General features: G+C 40.1%; 1 protein-coding gene across 7 annotated transcripts in view; it reads left to right on the top strand.

Moving 5' to 3' along the window:
• Window positions 1-2,108: 2,108 nt before the first annotated feature.
• Window positions 2,109-12,352, top strand: part of cald1a (caldesmon 1a) — a 57,652-nt gene continuing 47,408 nt past the window's right edge. For 6 of the 7 annotated variants that reach the window (XR_008607647.1, XM_055054750.1, XM_055054755.1 and 3 more), the window contains exon 1: window positions 2,109-2,217. The gene's annotated coding sequence lies outside the window, so the exon portion shown is untranslated. The remainder of the gene's footprint in view (window positions 2,218-12,352) is intronic. The other variant, XM_055054753.1, reaches the window with a different exon arrangement.

Here is a 12,352-nt window from a genome sequence, read left to right on the forward strand (position 1 = left end):
GCTGTAAAGATCTGAGAAACCTTGATAGACGCTACAAACTGCTCACAGAAAGCAAAACAGCCAAAGGCCATAGTTCCCCTCACCCCTCTTCGTTAGTATCTATATGTACCACTTCTGCAGGGCTATGGGGGGAGTTCTCTGTCCAGTTTCTGCAAAACTCCCCTTTCCTTTACTTTCCAGCAAGGCCAGAGCCCTGAGGAGGCGAAGTAAACCGAAGCGTGTGGTTGAGGTAAACACCTGAACTCGCCATGTAAATATAGCAAATAGGGGGTATTGTGCTGACTGTAAACTTTTCCCCGAGACTCTTCGTTATGTCGGGCAATCAGACCGCTCCGCAGAAGGATCGCACACGTTTAACGAGTCTTCCCGAGGCTAAGGCGTGCAAAGTGGAATGGCAATAAAAAGGCCCGAAAGTCAACAAGTGAAATGAAGAGTGACGGCTCTATCGCCAAATTCATCATCATCATCATCATCATCATCATCATCATCATCATTCAGAGGACCGGGTTAGGGTCGGGTTAGGGTTAGCTCAAACACATTTTCCTTTTGGCTTCACGTCTTGTTCACTTTTGCACAAGTGCATTTGTGCGGTCGACATTTCTATAGCCTCGCCCTCAAAAGAAGCAAACGTGTAGAAAGAGATCAGGAGATGAGCGCATATGGTGCTCATTTCTGCATCAGCGGACTAATGCTCTTAAGCCCCCCCACCCCTTCCCCTTTGTTCTGAGTGTCATTGTTTTAAAGGTCGAGACAAAGCAGGGCAGTGTCTGTGCACCGATGCATCATTGCAAAAGAAAAAAAAAAAAAGTAGAACATTGTGCCTATTGTTAGTCACCTCATAATTCCCTGCAACCTCAGCAAACTTTCTGATGGATGAAAGGTCGTATTTGGAAATACTTGCAATTCCGCGTGGAATAGGGAGAACCTGTTAGCTAATGGGAATTCCCCAAACAATTGTTGTTTTGTTGAAAAATTATTAGCTGGGTTGTAATGAGAAAACATAATTTTGCTGTCAGGTCTTTGCTTTAGGTTTGTTAAGAGAGACGGGATCGGACCACGATGACGTGCAACTCCTTGGTTGCGTTTCTGGACATATTTCACGACAGCACCTCAAACACACCGTCGCCATGTGTATGGCACATAAAAAATGTGAAAAGATGGTGGCTGGTAGAAGCTGAAGTGAGTGTATTTGTTGATAATGGGATGACATGCCGCTCCGAGACAAAGAAACCATGAGAAACCTCCAACAGCAAGCTAAAAAGACACATTACAGTTTGCAAAGGCGCTATGGAGCAAATCCCTTAATTTGGTCCTGTGGTATGATGAAACTGAAGTTTCTGGGCAGATTAGGCCCACAAACCTCACTTGGATGCAACAGTTCTATCGAGGCCATCCCAGTGTTTTGTAGCTGTGCCGCATCTACAAACTGCATGACACTGCACTTCAGGACTGGAGATTGACGCCCCTGCTCTAGAGGAATGGGTAAATTCTTTTTTGCAAACTACTCTGTGAAAGGATACCAAAAAATCCTACTTTAAAAGGCACTCATATAAGGAAGAACATGGGCTTTTGAATTGAAGAAATTGTGATTGTCTTCAAGAAAGTTGAAATAATCCAAGAAAATCCTCATAGCATTCATTCAGTAATCCTAATTGATCTAAGCTTCTGCTTTGTTTGCTTATGCCTCGGGCCTTTTTTCCTGATTATTTTAATGTAAAATGTACGCTGGGCCTGTTTAAATGGATTTTATTTTTTATTTTTATCTCAAAATGTTTATGAAAGAAAAGCAAAGTCTTCATTTTCTCTCTGTAGCTCGTTCAGAGGTATGCACACGTTTTCAGACTGTGGTTGTGTTTCATCTTATCATTTGGACTACTTCAGTGAGTCTTTGCAGGAATTTCTACAACTTTTTTTTTTTTTACGTTTTAAAAACAGACTGAATCGCTCGGCCCAGACACAAAAAAAAGATAAAAAAAGAAAAACAAACACGTTGATGGCGATTATGTCTTCTTAAAGGGAGGGGGCGACTATGTCTTCTTAAAGGGAGGGGGCGACTATGCCTTCTTAAAGGGAGGGGGCGATTATGTCTTCTTAAAGGGAGGGGCTTGAACGGGGTATGCGATGTGGTTTTAACGTTGAGTGTAGCAGACTGGCTCCTCTTCCTCTCCCTTCAACCAAACTCCAGAGCTCCACTTTTATCCCGTTAAAGATCCACAGGTAAGCCCCGAAAACACTTTAACAGGCGATACAAAACCTCCTTTTGTGTTGGCGGAAAAAAATGCCAACAAACAACAAGAAAGAAAAGATGACGCGACAACTTTTTTTCGATTTATTTTTTTCCCCCACCGTTTCGTTCCAGAAACATCTTTTGTTCGCCGTTTAACGCCACCGCGGGCGAAGGAAAGTCGCGAGGCGGCGCCGCGTTGATAACGTCTACGCGTCCACAAAGAAAGGCGAATGTCCGCCCCTTTAATGCGCGCTCGACTCTTTCTGGTTCTTAACGAACAAAGTACGGAGGCGAAGCGAAAAGAAGAGGCTGAAGGGGCTGAAGGGGGCGGGGGGGAGGCTGTTTGCGACCAACCCCGGACAGCTAGTGGCCGACATGACGCTAAGCTACTGCTGCGCTCCAGGCTGAATGTCGCGCGATGATTTGTGCTGTTTAAATGCTGCTGGAGCATCTTCCTGTCAATGTATGGGAAGGGTTGAACTGTAGTTAAAGGGATCCTCTTTAACCACTGTAAAAGATTGTCATTTGTAAGAAAAAAAAAGGCAATAACAACACTGGTGGGTGTTTTGATGTTTTGCAGGATTTCACAAAATTGGCAAGAAATGTGCAAAGAAAAAGAAAAGGAGGTAGATGTTGCTTTTGTTTGTATTCGGGTTGATGACATCACAAGAGGCAGAGGGCATGGAGAGAACAAAAAAAAGGCACCATCTGGTTAATTCAACTGTTGGCCAGCTTCCTAACAATTTCAGATGTATTCTACAACTTATTTCCATTTATAATGGTTATTTTTGCCAGTTGTGATCAACCTGCTCTAATGATGATTAATCATTGATCAAATCAAAGTTCCCTTACGAAACCTCTCGCTGGTAGATCTTAAAAATTGATAAGGGTGAATGGCATCAAGAAAATATGTAACCCATTGTAGGGATGAACCAACATTTCCCTCACCATTGTTTTCTGTTACCACTACACAACGTCCCCACCACTCTCTGTGACTTTTAGCCTCTCAGCCAATAAAGTTGTAGATCAGATATGAGTTTTAAGGGCAGTCGGAGTCCATCAAACTGGCTAAATATATCATCACTGTGCAGGCTTTAAGGTTGTGACATTTGAACTATGACAACGTAGGAGATGTTTTGCTACTGTACTATCTTCACAGTGACACAGCAGTAATGAGTTTATAGATTGGCGCTTCGATTTAATTTTGATTGCGTAACTGCACCGTCCCTCAGGCAATACAAATTGATGCCGGACTGTCAAACGGCTTCATCTTATTTCTATTAAAGGAACCTAATTGTACAGACTACAAGTAATTAATGTTTTTTGCTTTTCAATAAATGTTATGGTGCATGAGAGACTTTTTACAACATTTTAAAATTGATTTGCAAGCTTTTCAACCCAATGTGTGGGAGAGAATTTTGACCCTAATGACCTCTCTGCCACAGATAGCAGAGCTACAGCAAACAGCAACAATGATAGTATTCAGAACTTTTTCATAGTATCAGTTTAATATTACTTTGTGAATTGTGCCATCTGTGCACTTGTTCACTCATAAAGTGAACAAGTATTTTGCTTGTGTCACCTAAAATAGTTACATGATTTGCTGCTACAGTTGCACTGCATGCAGCCTGAGCTCAAACTATCTTTATATTAACTTCTCTTGCAGTTTTGCAAGTTGCAACAGCTCTGTCGGAGACAATGTTGTGACTTGAAAATCATCTAAAATGTTTGGTAACTTGAATTTTAGGTTACCAAGCAATTTTAGGTGAACTGGTCACTCCCCAGTATCTGAAAGACCTTTAAAATGTTGTAATTGTGTGATGGAACAACACTTTTGCAGTTATGAAAAGATAACCTCATGAACACCTGGATATGCCTTTGTACTTGCAACTAGTCTACATGGTTTTTCTAACAACTTGGTGTGAAATGATTGCTGAACATCTCTGAAGTCTGCCTATTCCAGCCTGACTGGGTCTTCTTCACAAAACACTTGTGAAAAAAGTCCAAGGAGCGTTTTATAGTTTCCCAAGTGATTCTGAAATCCATGCAAAACTCTCCCAGTGCGGTTATTGCAGGGTAGTGAACACCTGTCAAGGAGTATTTGTTTTTGTTGAAAACATGCAGATAAAAAGGACAAAACAAGAAAAAACATAAAAACTTGCTCAAAAATATTTAATTATTATTTTTTTAATCTAACTTGCATCGAATAAAAAATGCTGTTCTGTAGGCAGAAAAGTGTACCGTACAATGAATTCGATTGACTTTCAGAAAGTTTCAATTGTTGCTTTAGTGGCTGGGAAATGTGAAAAGAAGGGAGCTAGAAAACCACGGACATGTCAGATGTTTCTGACGGCTTTTTGGCCTCAGAGTACTGATAGTTTTTTGTGATACTGTATCTGATAAGTGGAGTTGGATTTTGGGAAATGTGTGGAGAAAGCCCCTCTGCTCCTTATAAGGTCCAGCTTGGTGACAGATGATTGGATTCGTCTCTGAAATTCAGTAATTTTTTAGAGTGGGTCAACATTTTATATCCCGACAGTCTGTGCCAGAAATTGGCCATTAAGACCAGTTTTGCAGACTTTACTGTGTGAAAGAAGACTCCAAGTTCTTGATAAAATAATTATCATTACTCATAAACCAACTTGAGGTTTGTACATTTTGTACATTTTCATCTGTTCCCCCAGATCAAAAGTTGTCGGGAAGTAGTGTAACAATTGATTAGGTTTACGAGATGAGGTGATGCACAGTATTTAGGTCAAGATAATGAGAGGTTTTAAGAACTTCTTTTTTTTCTCTTTTGAGAAAGCTCAGAACCTCCCTCTTGTTCATTTTCACAAATACGTAAGGCTCAACATAAAAAGCAAGTAATCATTGGACAATGTTCTGCATGCAATATTTATGCCTCTCTAACTCTACATTAGTTCTAATGTCCATCGAAAATAATTTATGTGGCATTACATCTTGTCTGTCTCTCTCGGCTTTTTATTAATTTTTTTATTTTGACCCTCGTATCTCAAACACTGCTCCACGGACAACTGAAAAGTGGCTGGGGTTCTGGGTGTTAAGGAGTTCAGTTCAGATTTTATTAGCCTAAAGGTACATGCTGTGCACAAAAAGAGAAATTTTTTCTCTCATTTGAGGTGGCAAGAACAAAGTTTTTTTCTGACCAGGACATTTCATACTTGTCAAGAACTGAAGTGCAACATTTGTATATAACAATAATTGTCAGACCCAAGGCGAGAGAAAAGTTCTGTCAAACGAAAAGAATACATTTTTGTTATTGTAGAGTATGCAGAGTTGTTGAGTGGCGAAGACTTTTGAAAACGGAGGATCCATCAAAGAAACTGTATAGTTGGTTTCAGACGTTTTCAAGGCGGTTGCTAACTTTAGCAATGTCAGCAGCTGGCGCTTAGACGACAGTTTCACATTTTTATTTAAGTGGTTGGTGCTTCTTGGTGTCAGTTTATCTGATGAGCAGTTTTTGTCAGTCAACACAATGACCATGCCCCATGATAAGAATTGCAAATATAGATACAACAGGGTATGAACTTTGAATGTCTTTGTTGAGGCTAATATGGACTATTGGCTAAAAAGACAGACTTTTGCTAACATGTTTCTGTCTAAATGAAATCAAGAACTAGGTCAACTATTGCAGCCCTCAAGATTTATACTTAAGTATATTTTGGAGTTTAAAAAAATTTTTTAAAAAGAAAATGTAAATGCCAAGTACTCAACACACCCAAAAAACTTTGTCTTGCTTCTTATATTGCATTTTTTTTTATATACCAAAAATAACACGGCAAAGTTTTAAACTAGCGAGAAACTTTCCACACATTGCTTCTTTTTTTTTTTTTCACACACGACTTCTCTTATATGCACAACACAGCTGTAAGTTCAACAAGAACTACTTTGAGCAAAACAGTTTCAGTTGCTTACAAGTGACTTTTAATTATGTTTTTCTTCTAAACTGTCTTGCCAAATTGCTTATAATTTTCTCCATGGTAACATGTAATTTTAAAGAAGCTGACACTCAATATTTCAAGATCCGGTATATGTCATCATTAAATAAGTTTTGTTTTGAGAAAACCTGAGAAATTCTACCCTATTTGCACTTTGTTTTTAGTTAGTTTGTTTTTCGCATGCACAGGCCTATATGGTTGCCTCTATAGCAGCTTGTGTTAAACTGCAAGGTTTAAGCTCAAACCTGTGTTCTACTTTGTACTCAGAATGGGATTGTATAATTGGCCCAATATGATCTTGGTGCCGTGGAATCTGGAGGTAATTGCACGGAGTGATAACAGAGGTTTGGTAGTGTGGGGGCGAGGGCCTGGGCCAGGGCGAGGGCTGGGCGGGCAGGATGTAGGGAACACAGCCATGCATTTCCGGAGTCTGGCTCTGGTCTACCCGGTGCGGTGAGGCTTTGCATTTACTGTACGTAGCTTCCATTTTTCTCCCAATCTGCATTTTGCATCCCATGTTTTCCTTTAATTAAATTTAGACATCAGAGTCTGGGTTATTTTGTCTCATTCTCATTACCATTAGCAAGTTGCAGCGGCATAAAGCATGCTTTGCATGCATAAAGTGCATGTGATTTTATTTGTTATAGTTTGATGACTAATTGAATCATTGAATACAGAATCAAGTTCCAAAGCAGGAATTCAACGTTTTCTTGCGAAGCAGTTGTTGTTTCACCACCGCTGAGCAAAAGCAGCCAACCGAGCGGCGGAGTGAAGTTGAAAAATATTGAAAAACTGGCAGAGGGAATTATCCCAATACAAATGACTGGACCATTAAGCCCTGTTCTTAAAAAAATGGATAGTGAATGTAAACTAGAGCCAGCATTAAAGCTTTCCAAATGTGGTTCTTGGTATGCCGGCGATTGCATGCTGACATGTCAGTTCACACACACATTGTTTCTACACAGCAGGTACCAAAGCTATTTTCTGGTTTCTACTCACAACAGACAAGTGAAGCAATGTCAAGCATGTTTTACGTGCTGCGGTGTAATTTCAGGAGGATTTGTTTGTCGTAATGATACGGTTTGAAAGTGATGTTCGGCACCACCATGTATCACGAGAAACGCAGCAAATGTGTGCTTTTTATTTTATCAGTCGTGTCCTTGTCGTCCATGAGCTGTGGTTGTCTTGGGAAATAAGTCAGTTTAATGTTTTAGGGTTGTGTTTTCCGGACAACGGACAGAAGAGGAGAGGGTTTTGGCTCGGTCGTGACTGACGTGCTGCTCAAGCGGCTTGTGGGACCTTGGCAGTAGACTTGAGGCCAACTGCCTTGGAATTCTATACCATGTAATTTGAACGAGCAGCATCCAGAACCGCAGTCTTAAATTGTGTAATATGGTGAGCTTGGACGTACCAGCAGATGTTGGGGCGAGTAGGAAATTCAACTTGAGTACATCAGGGAGCAACGGTAACCAAATGCAAGGTTGGTAGGCAAAAGATGGTAGGTAACCTTAGATGCTTGAGATCCTCACAGACTGCCATTGTTGAGTAAAAACACCACAATATTAATTAGCGCTGAAATGATTCCTCAAATGATTTGAGTACCTCGATTATTAATATTCCCCGAGAAAAATTTACCTGCCTCAAAACTTCGTTAATTTGTTTTATTATTTAGCGCACCGTGTTCCAGCTGGAACATTACTTGCGTTGCACGGAGCTCTGACTTCCGCCGCTGAGTTGTTGACGAAAGCTGAGCTGAGTTTCTGAGTGTGTCGAACAAAGGTAAATATCCCATATTGCTCCCTCCGATCTTACTTTCGTCCACTGGTCGACCGGTCGTGTATTACGTTTGTTCGTTCATCTTTCCCCCCTGGACTTATTTTTGTGTGTCCCCTGGTCCATTTTCTCACTTCACCCCCATCTTACCCACGCCCCCCATTCTAAATGACATTTCCCATATCCTCAAACCCAAAGAAAATTCATCTATTTAATTTATTAAACTGACTGAAGATGAATACATAAACTCAAAGCTGGAGTAGCCTATAGACATTTTTTTATGAGCGTCTTTGTGAGCCTGCCTCACAAAAACGCTTATGATTCCTCGATTAATCATAAGAATAATCGATAGATTACTCAAATATTTGTTTACAACAGTCCTAATATTAATACAGCAATTTAAAACAAAACGGACAACACAATGTAAACTCTTATTTAGAACTTACAGGCATTAGATATTATCATTATTAGAAGTAGGAATAACAAGAAGCACTCCTGATTTGGTTTATCTATTTATTTTTTTTACCAGTTCATATTAAAATTTTGAACAAGATTGGAGCAGAACTGAACAGTAGAACTCTACGAAAGATTGTAAATGTTTTATTGTTGGAGTACCTGAAAGTATCAAAGAATTGGATGGACTCCACAAAATATACATTTTATTTGTGCCTTATATTGAGGCTCTCAAAACTAGCAAAATACTCCTGGTCAGTGTTTTTGCTGATAATTTTTCTTTAGAAGAGAAACACTTAAGCTGGCAAAGTCATTGAGAAACTACATTACGCCCCTTATTAGTGAACACAGAAATATATTAATCCTGCTGAACTCAGTATTTGAGTTTTGCAATTCATCGTTATCCTATGCTGTGTTAATATCTTGACCTAGTTAGTTTAGCTGCTCTCAGAGGGCCCTACAAACTGCATCTTGTCTGAATCATTGTTGGACTTGAATCACTCGCCAAACAGAAACTACATCAGGAAGATCAAGAAATAGCTTGCTATTTGAATATTGCAAGATCTTGTCTTGTAATTGATCTTTGATTAAAACAAGCAACTGATGCATAGAGTAAGGCATAGGTTGCTATGTGTCTAGTTGATTAATTGGGCATCTCCTCTGGCAGCTAACATAAATGTTTCTTGAAGCATTATAGCTGTGGCGTATGCAACCCAAGAAAGCCCTGGTCACTCCAGGACTCTGTAGAAACAGTAAAACAGAAATTTCGAGTTGCTTTAAAACCTTAACTTTTACAAACTTTGGTACACCCTTCTTATTTTCCTTGCAGTTGAGCATGAAGCAGCCATACCGGGAAGCACGGTCCAATTGGATGTGCTGGTATTTTCTCAGAATCTGGTTGTCTCTTGAGGGATAGGGAATGATTGCTATGGTCTCCTTTTTTTTCCTGGCCCATTATACATTCACCACCAAATCCAGCCTTATTGAATCAAACCACACTTGGAGTAATCTTCTGCAAGCCACAATTCAATACACTGTACAGCATGAAGGCCTTTATAATGATCCCTTCTCCGTGATCGCTCTCTCTCTCTGTGTTTCCTTTCTTTCCCGTAACAAACTCTTCAACTTTGATCCTACTGGCTAAATCAGTCATGTGGACCCGAAAACCTTTGTTTGAATTCCTCTGGGCTTTAGTCACACTCTGATGGAGAGGGTTTGTTAGATCAGCCACTCGCTCCTTTGGTTTTCTGACTTTAAAGTGTGATCATTCAGAGTTGGATTGCCTAATAGGCAGCATGGCACGCCAGTGTTGGTAATTGGCATATCGGTCCACCATCTGCTAGTTGCCAGATGCCCGCTTTGCCAGAGGTTTCATAGCTTTGGAAAAAGAAACAGACAATTCTATTACTGTAGCTGTACTTTTATTGGGAGATTATTTAATTCACGAGACAGCCTTGGTTTCTATCTTAAAAGGTAAAAACTCCACTCATGTAGCCTGGATTTCAAGTGGATGATTGATTGCAAGCGAGTGAGGTCAGTGCTCCTAAGCTGCACTTCTGATGTCATCCCTCAAAGATGCATGTTTTCTACCCTTTGTTTCCCAAAGCAGGTTACCCTGAGAAATGTGCAACCTTGCTGAGAGGGGGACATTTAGCCTTTAGGCTTCTTCTCATCTGATAAAACAAGCACAGGAAATGTCTCTGTTAGCTGATTGGCCTCGTGTTTTCATTCACCAACGTCCCACTGGGACTTCAGACGTGCACAGTGTGTCCCTGTGGCAGAGAAACCACGTTAGACGTCTTTCTCCAAGCAGCTATGCTAACTTCATCTTTGCCTGTCTCTCCCCTCTGACTCATTTCCACATCTCCTTTTAATTTTTCTGCTTATCCCCAATCATTGCTAAAACTAAACAGGAATAATCAAGAGCCTATCAAATTGGTGTTTAAAAGGCTCGTATTTTAGGGTAATGGGGTAATATGGTCATGTAAACCCCAAAGGAGTGTGTGAAAAATACCATTCAGTGTGTACACATGACTAAATGAGGTCATGCGTTTACAGAGTTTGGAAGTTTAACCATTCAATGAATGGAGCAGGAGGGGGAGGTAGGGGTGAAACAGACCGCCGGCTTGCAGGTCTGTTAAAGGCCTGCTGGATTTATACTTGTGGCTTTTACTAATGTGTTGACGTGTGCATGGTGATTGTGAGGGACAACGCAGAGAAGCCATGTTGGATGGCTGCCATCATGGGAGTGAGAACTGGTAACAGTAAAATTGGACTAGTATGTAGTAATGATGAAAGTGAGGACTTACCTCATCCACATAAAACAATCATTGTGTCCTTAAATGGGTATTCGCATTTGTTGGCCCTCTAATTCTTCCCGGATTTAACCTTTAGATGAATATGGTTTCTGTTGTAAAATGGAGTGTTGTAACATGTTCTCAAACAACAGCGGGCAATTTATTAGAGGTTGGCCATCGTAGTAGATGTGTCCTTGGGCAACACACTTCACCCCTTTGCCTACTTCTGGTGCTCAGAGGGCCTAGTGATGCTGATTGACAATGTTTCTTCTGTCCGCCTGTCACAAGGCAGCTGTAGCTACAATGTAACTTACCACCATCAATGTGTGAATTTGTGTATGAATGGGTGAATAACTCAGTGTTTAACCATTTAGTTAAGTGCTATGAAGTCGCCATACATGATAAAGTACTATGTAAGTGCAGGCCATTTAGCATTTGTGAAAACAGAAAGACGGAAGACATTTACATTTGTACTTATGGATTTTGACTGGTTTAGTGTTGCTAGTAAGAAATATGGAGTATTGTTTGATTGATCAGATACCTTGACAAATACTTGAGTAATACATTTAACCTCAATGCTGACTAATTTTAGTAAGCTAACAATAACCATCAATTCCAAACTGGTCAACGTTGGAGGCAGGGGAAGTCTTGTGTTGGCAAAATTACCATTACCACTCACTTATTGAGTTCACTAGACTAAGGCTGCGATTCATTGTGGTCTGTTTTGATATGAAGCTTTTTAATGTTAAGCTACCTTTAGCGAGCTAGCATCCTCAGCTAATTACCATGATTTCCACACTTATTGTGACAGTCACTAATTGCTTAAATCCCATTGTAAATTATTTTGAAAACATCTTCCGAAACCATAAATAAAAACTGTGTTGTTGCGTCTAAACATTCGTGGAAAAAGTGTGCAAACCTGCCACAACTTGAGGAAAAAAAGCGATCTGTCACGGATATGACGGACAAAACGTTATGTCATAGTTATAAAAACCATGTTGGCACAATTATTCAGTTCCTAACCACAGAGATTTGTTTGTAACTACAATGTATTGTGTTGGTATGTTTTTATGTGACGTATTTGTGGTATTCCAGCTCTTAATTATGAACTGGAATACCACCGCACTATCAACTGGGCTGTTCTCATAATCCAGCTTTACATCCTTGTCCACCACCTGTAGCTATTTATAGTGAACATGACAAAAGTTAGAGACTGAGAGACTTCCTTTCACCTCACATTATTCTGTTTCCTTATGGAAACATCTGGCTTGCGAGCCGCTAAACCCTTAATTTCCTTAACTGATAAGTTGCTGTTGCATGGACATTTAGGCCAGAAGTCTTTTCATTTTCTACTACCACAGTGTAGCAACCGTATTTAGCTTAATTTTTCAACACGTTAATTTGCATAAAACAAAAGTGCTGAGGTTAGCCAAATGTTATCTGCTGTCAACAGTATAATTGTGGAATGTTTATGTATGTTAATGTGAAAAACAAAGGCCTGCAGTCCCACCAGAAGGTATTTACACCCCTTTACTTTTTCCAATGTTATTATTTTGCAGTTATTTGAAAATGGGCTACTGTAGAATATTATTTTTCTGCATCAACTAGTAGTGCCCCAAAATGACTAGCCAAGAGCAACATTT

This window comes from Poeciliopsis prolifica, unplaced genomic scaffold, assembly GCF_027474105.1.
Source record: "Poeciliopsis prolifica strain line A6 unplaced genomic scaffold, Auburn_PproV2 SCAFFOLD040, whole genome shotgun sequence".
In the NCBI taxonomy this organism is placed as follows: domain Eukaryota; kingdom Metazoa; phylum Chordata; class Actinopteri; order Cyprinodontiformes; family Poeciliidae; genus Poeciliopsis; species Poeciliopsis prolifica.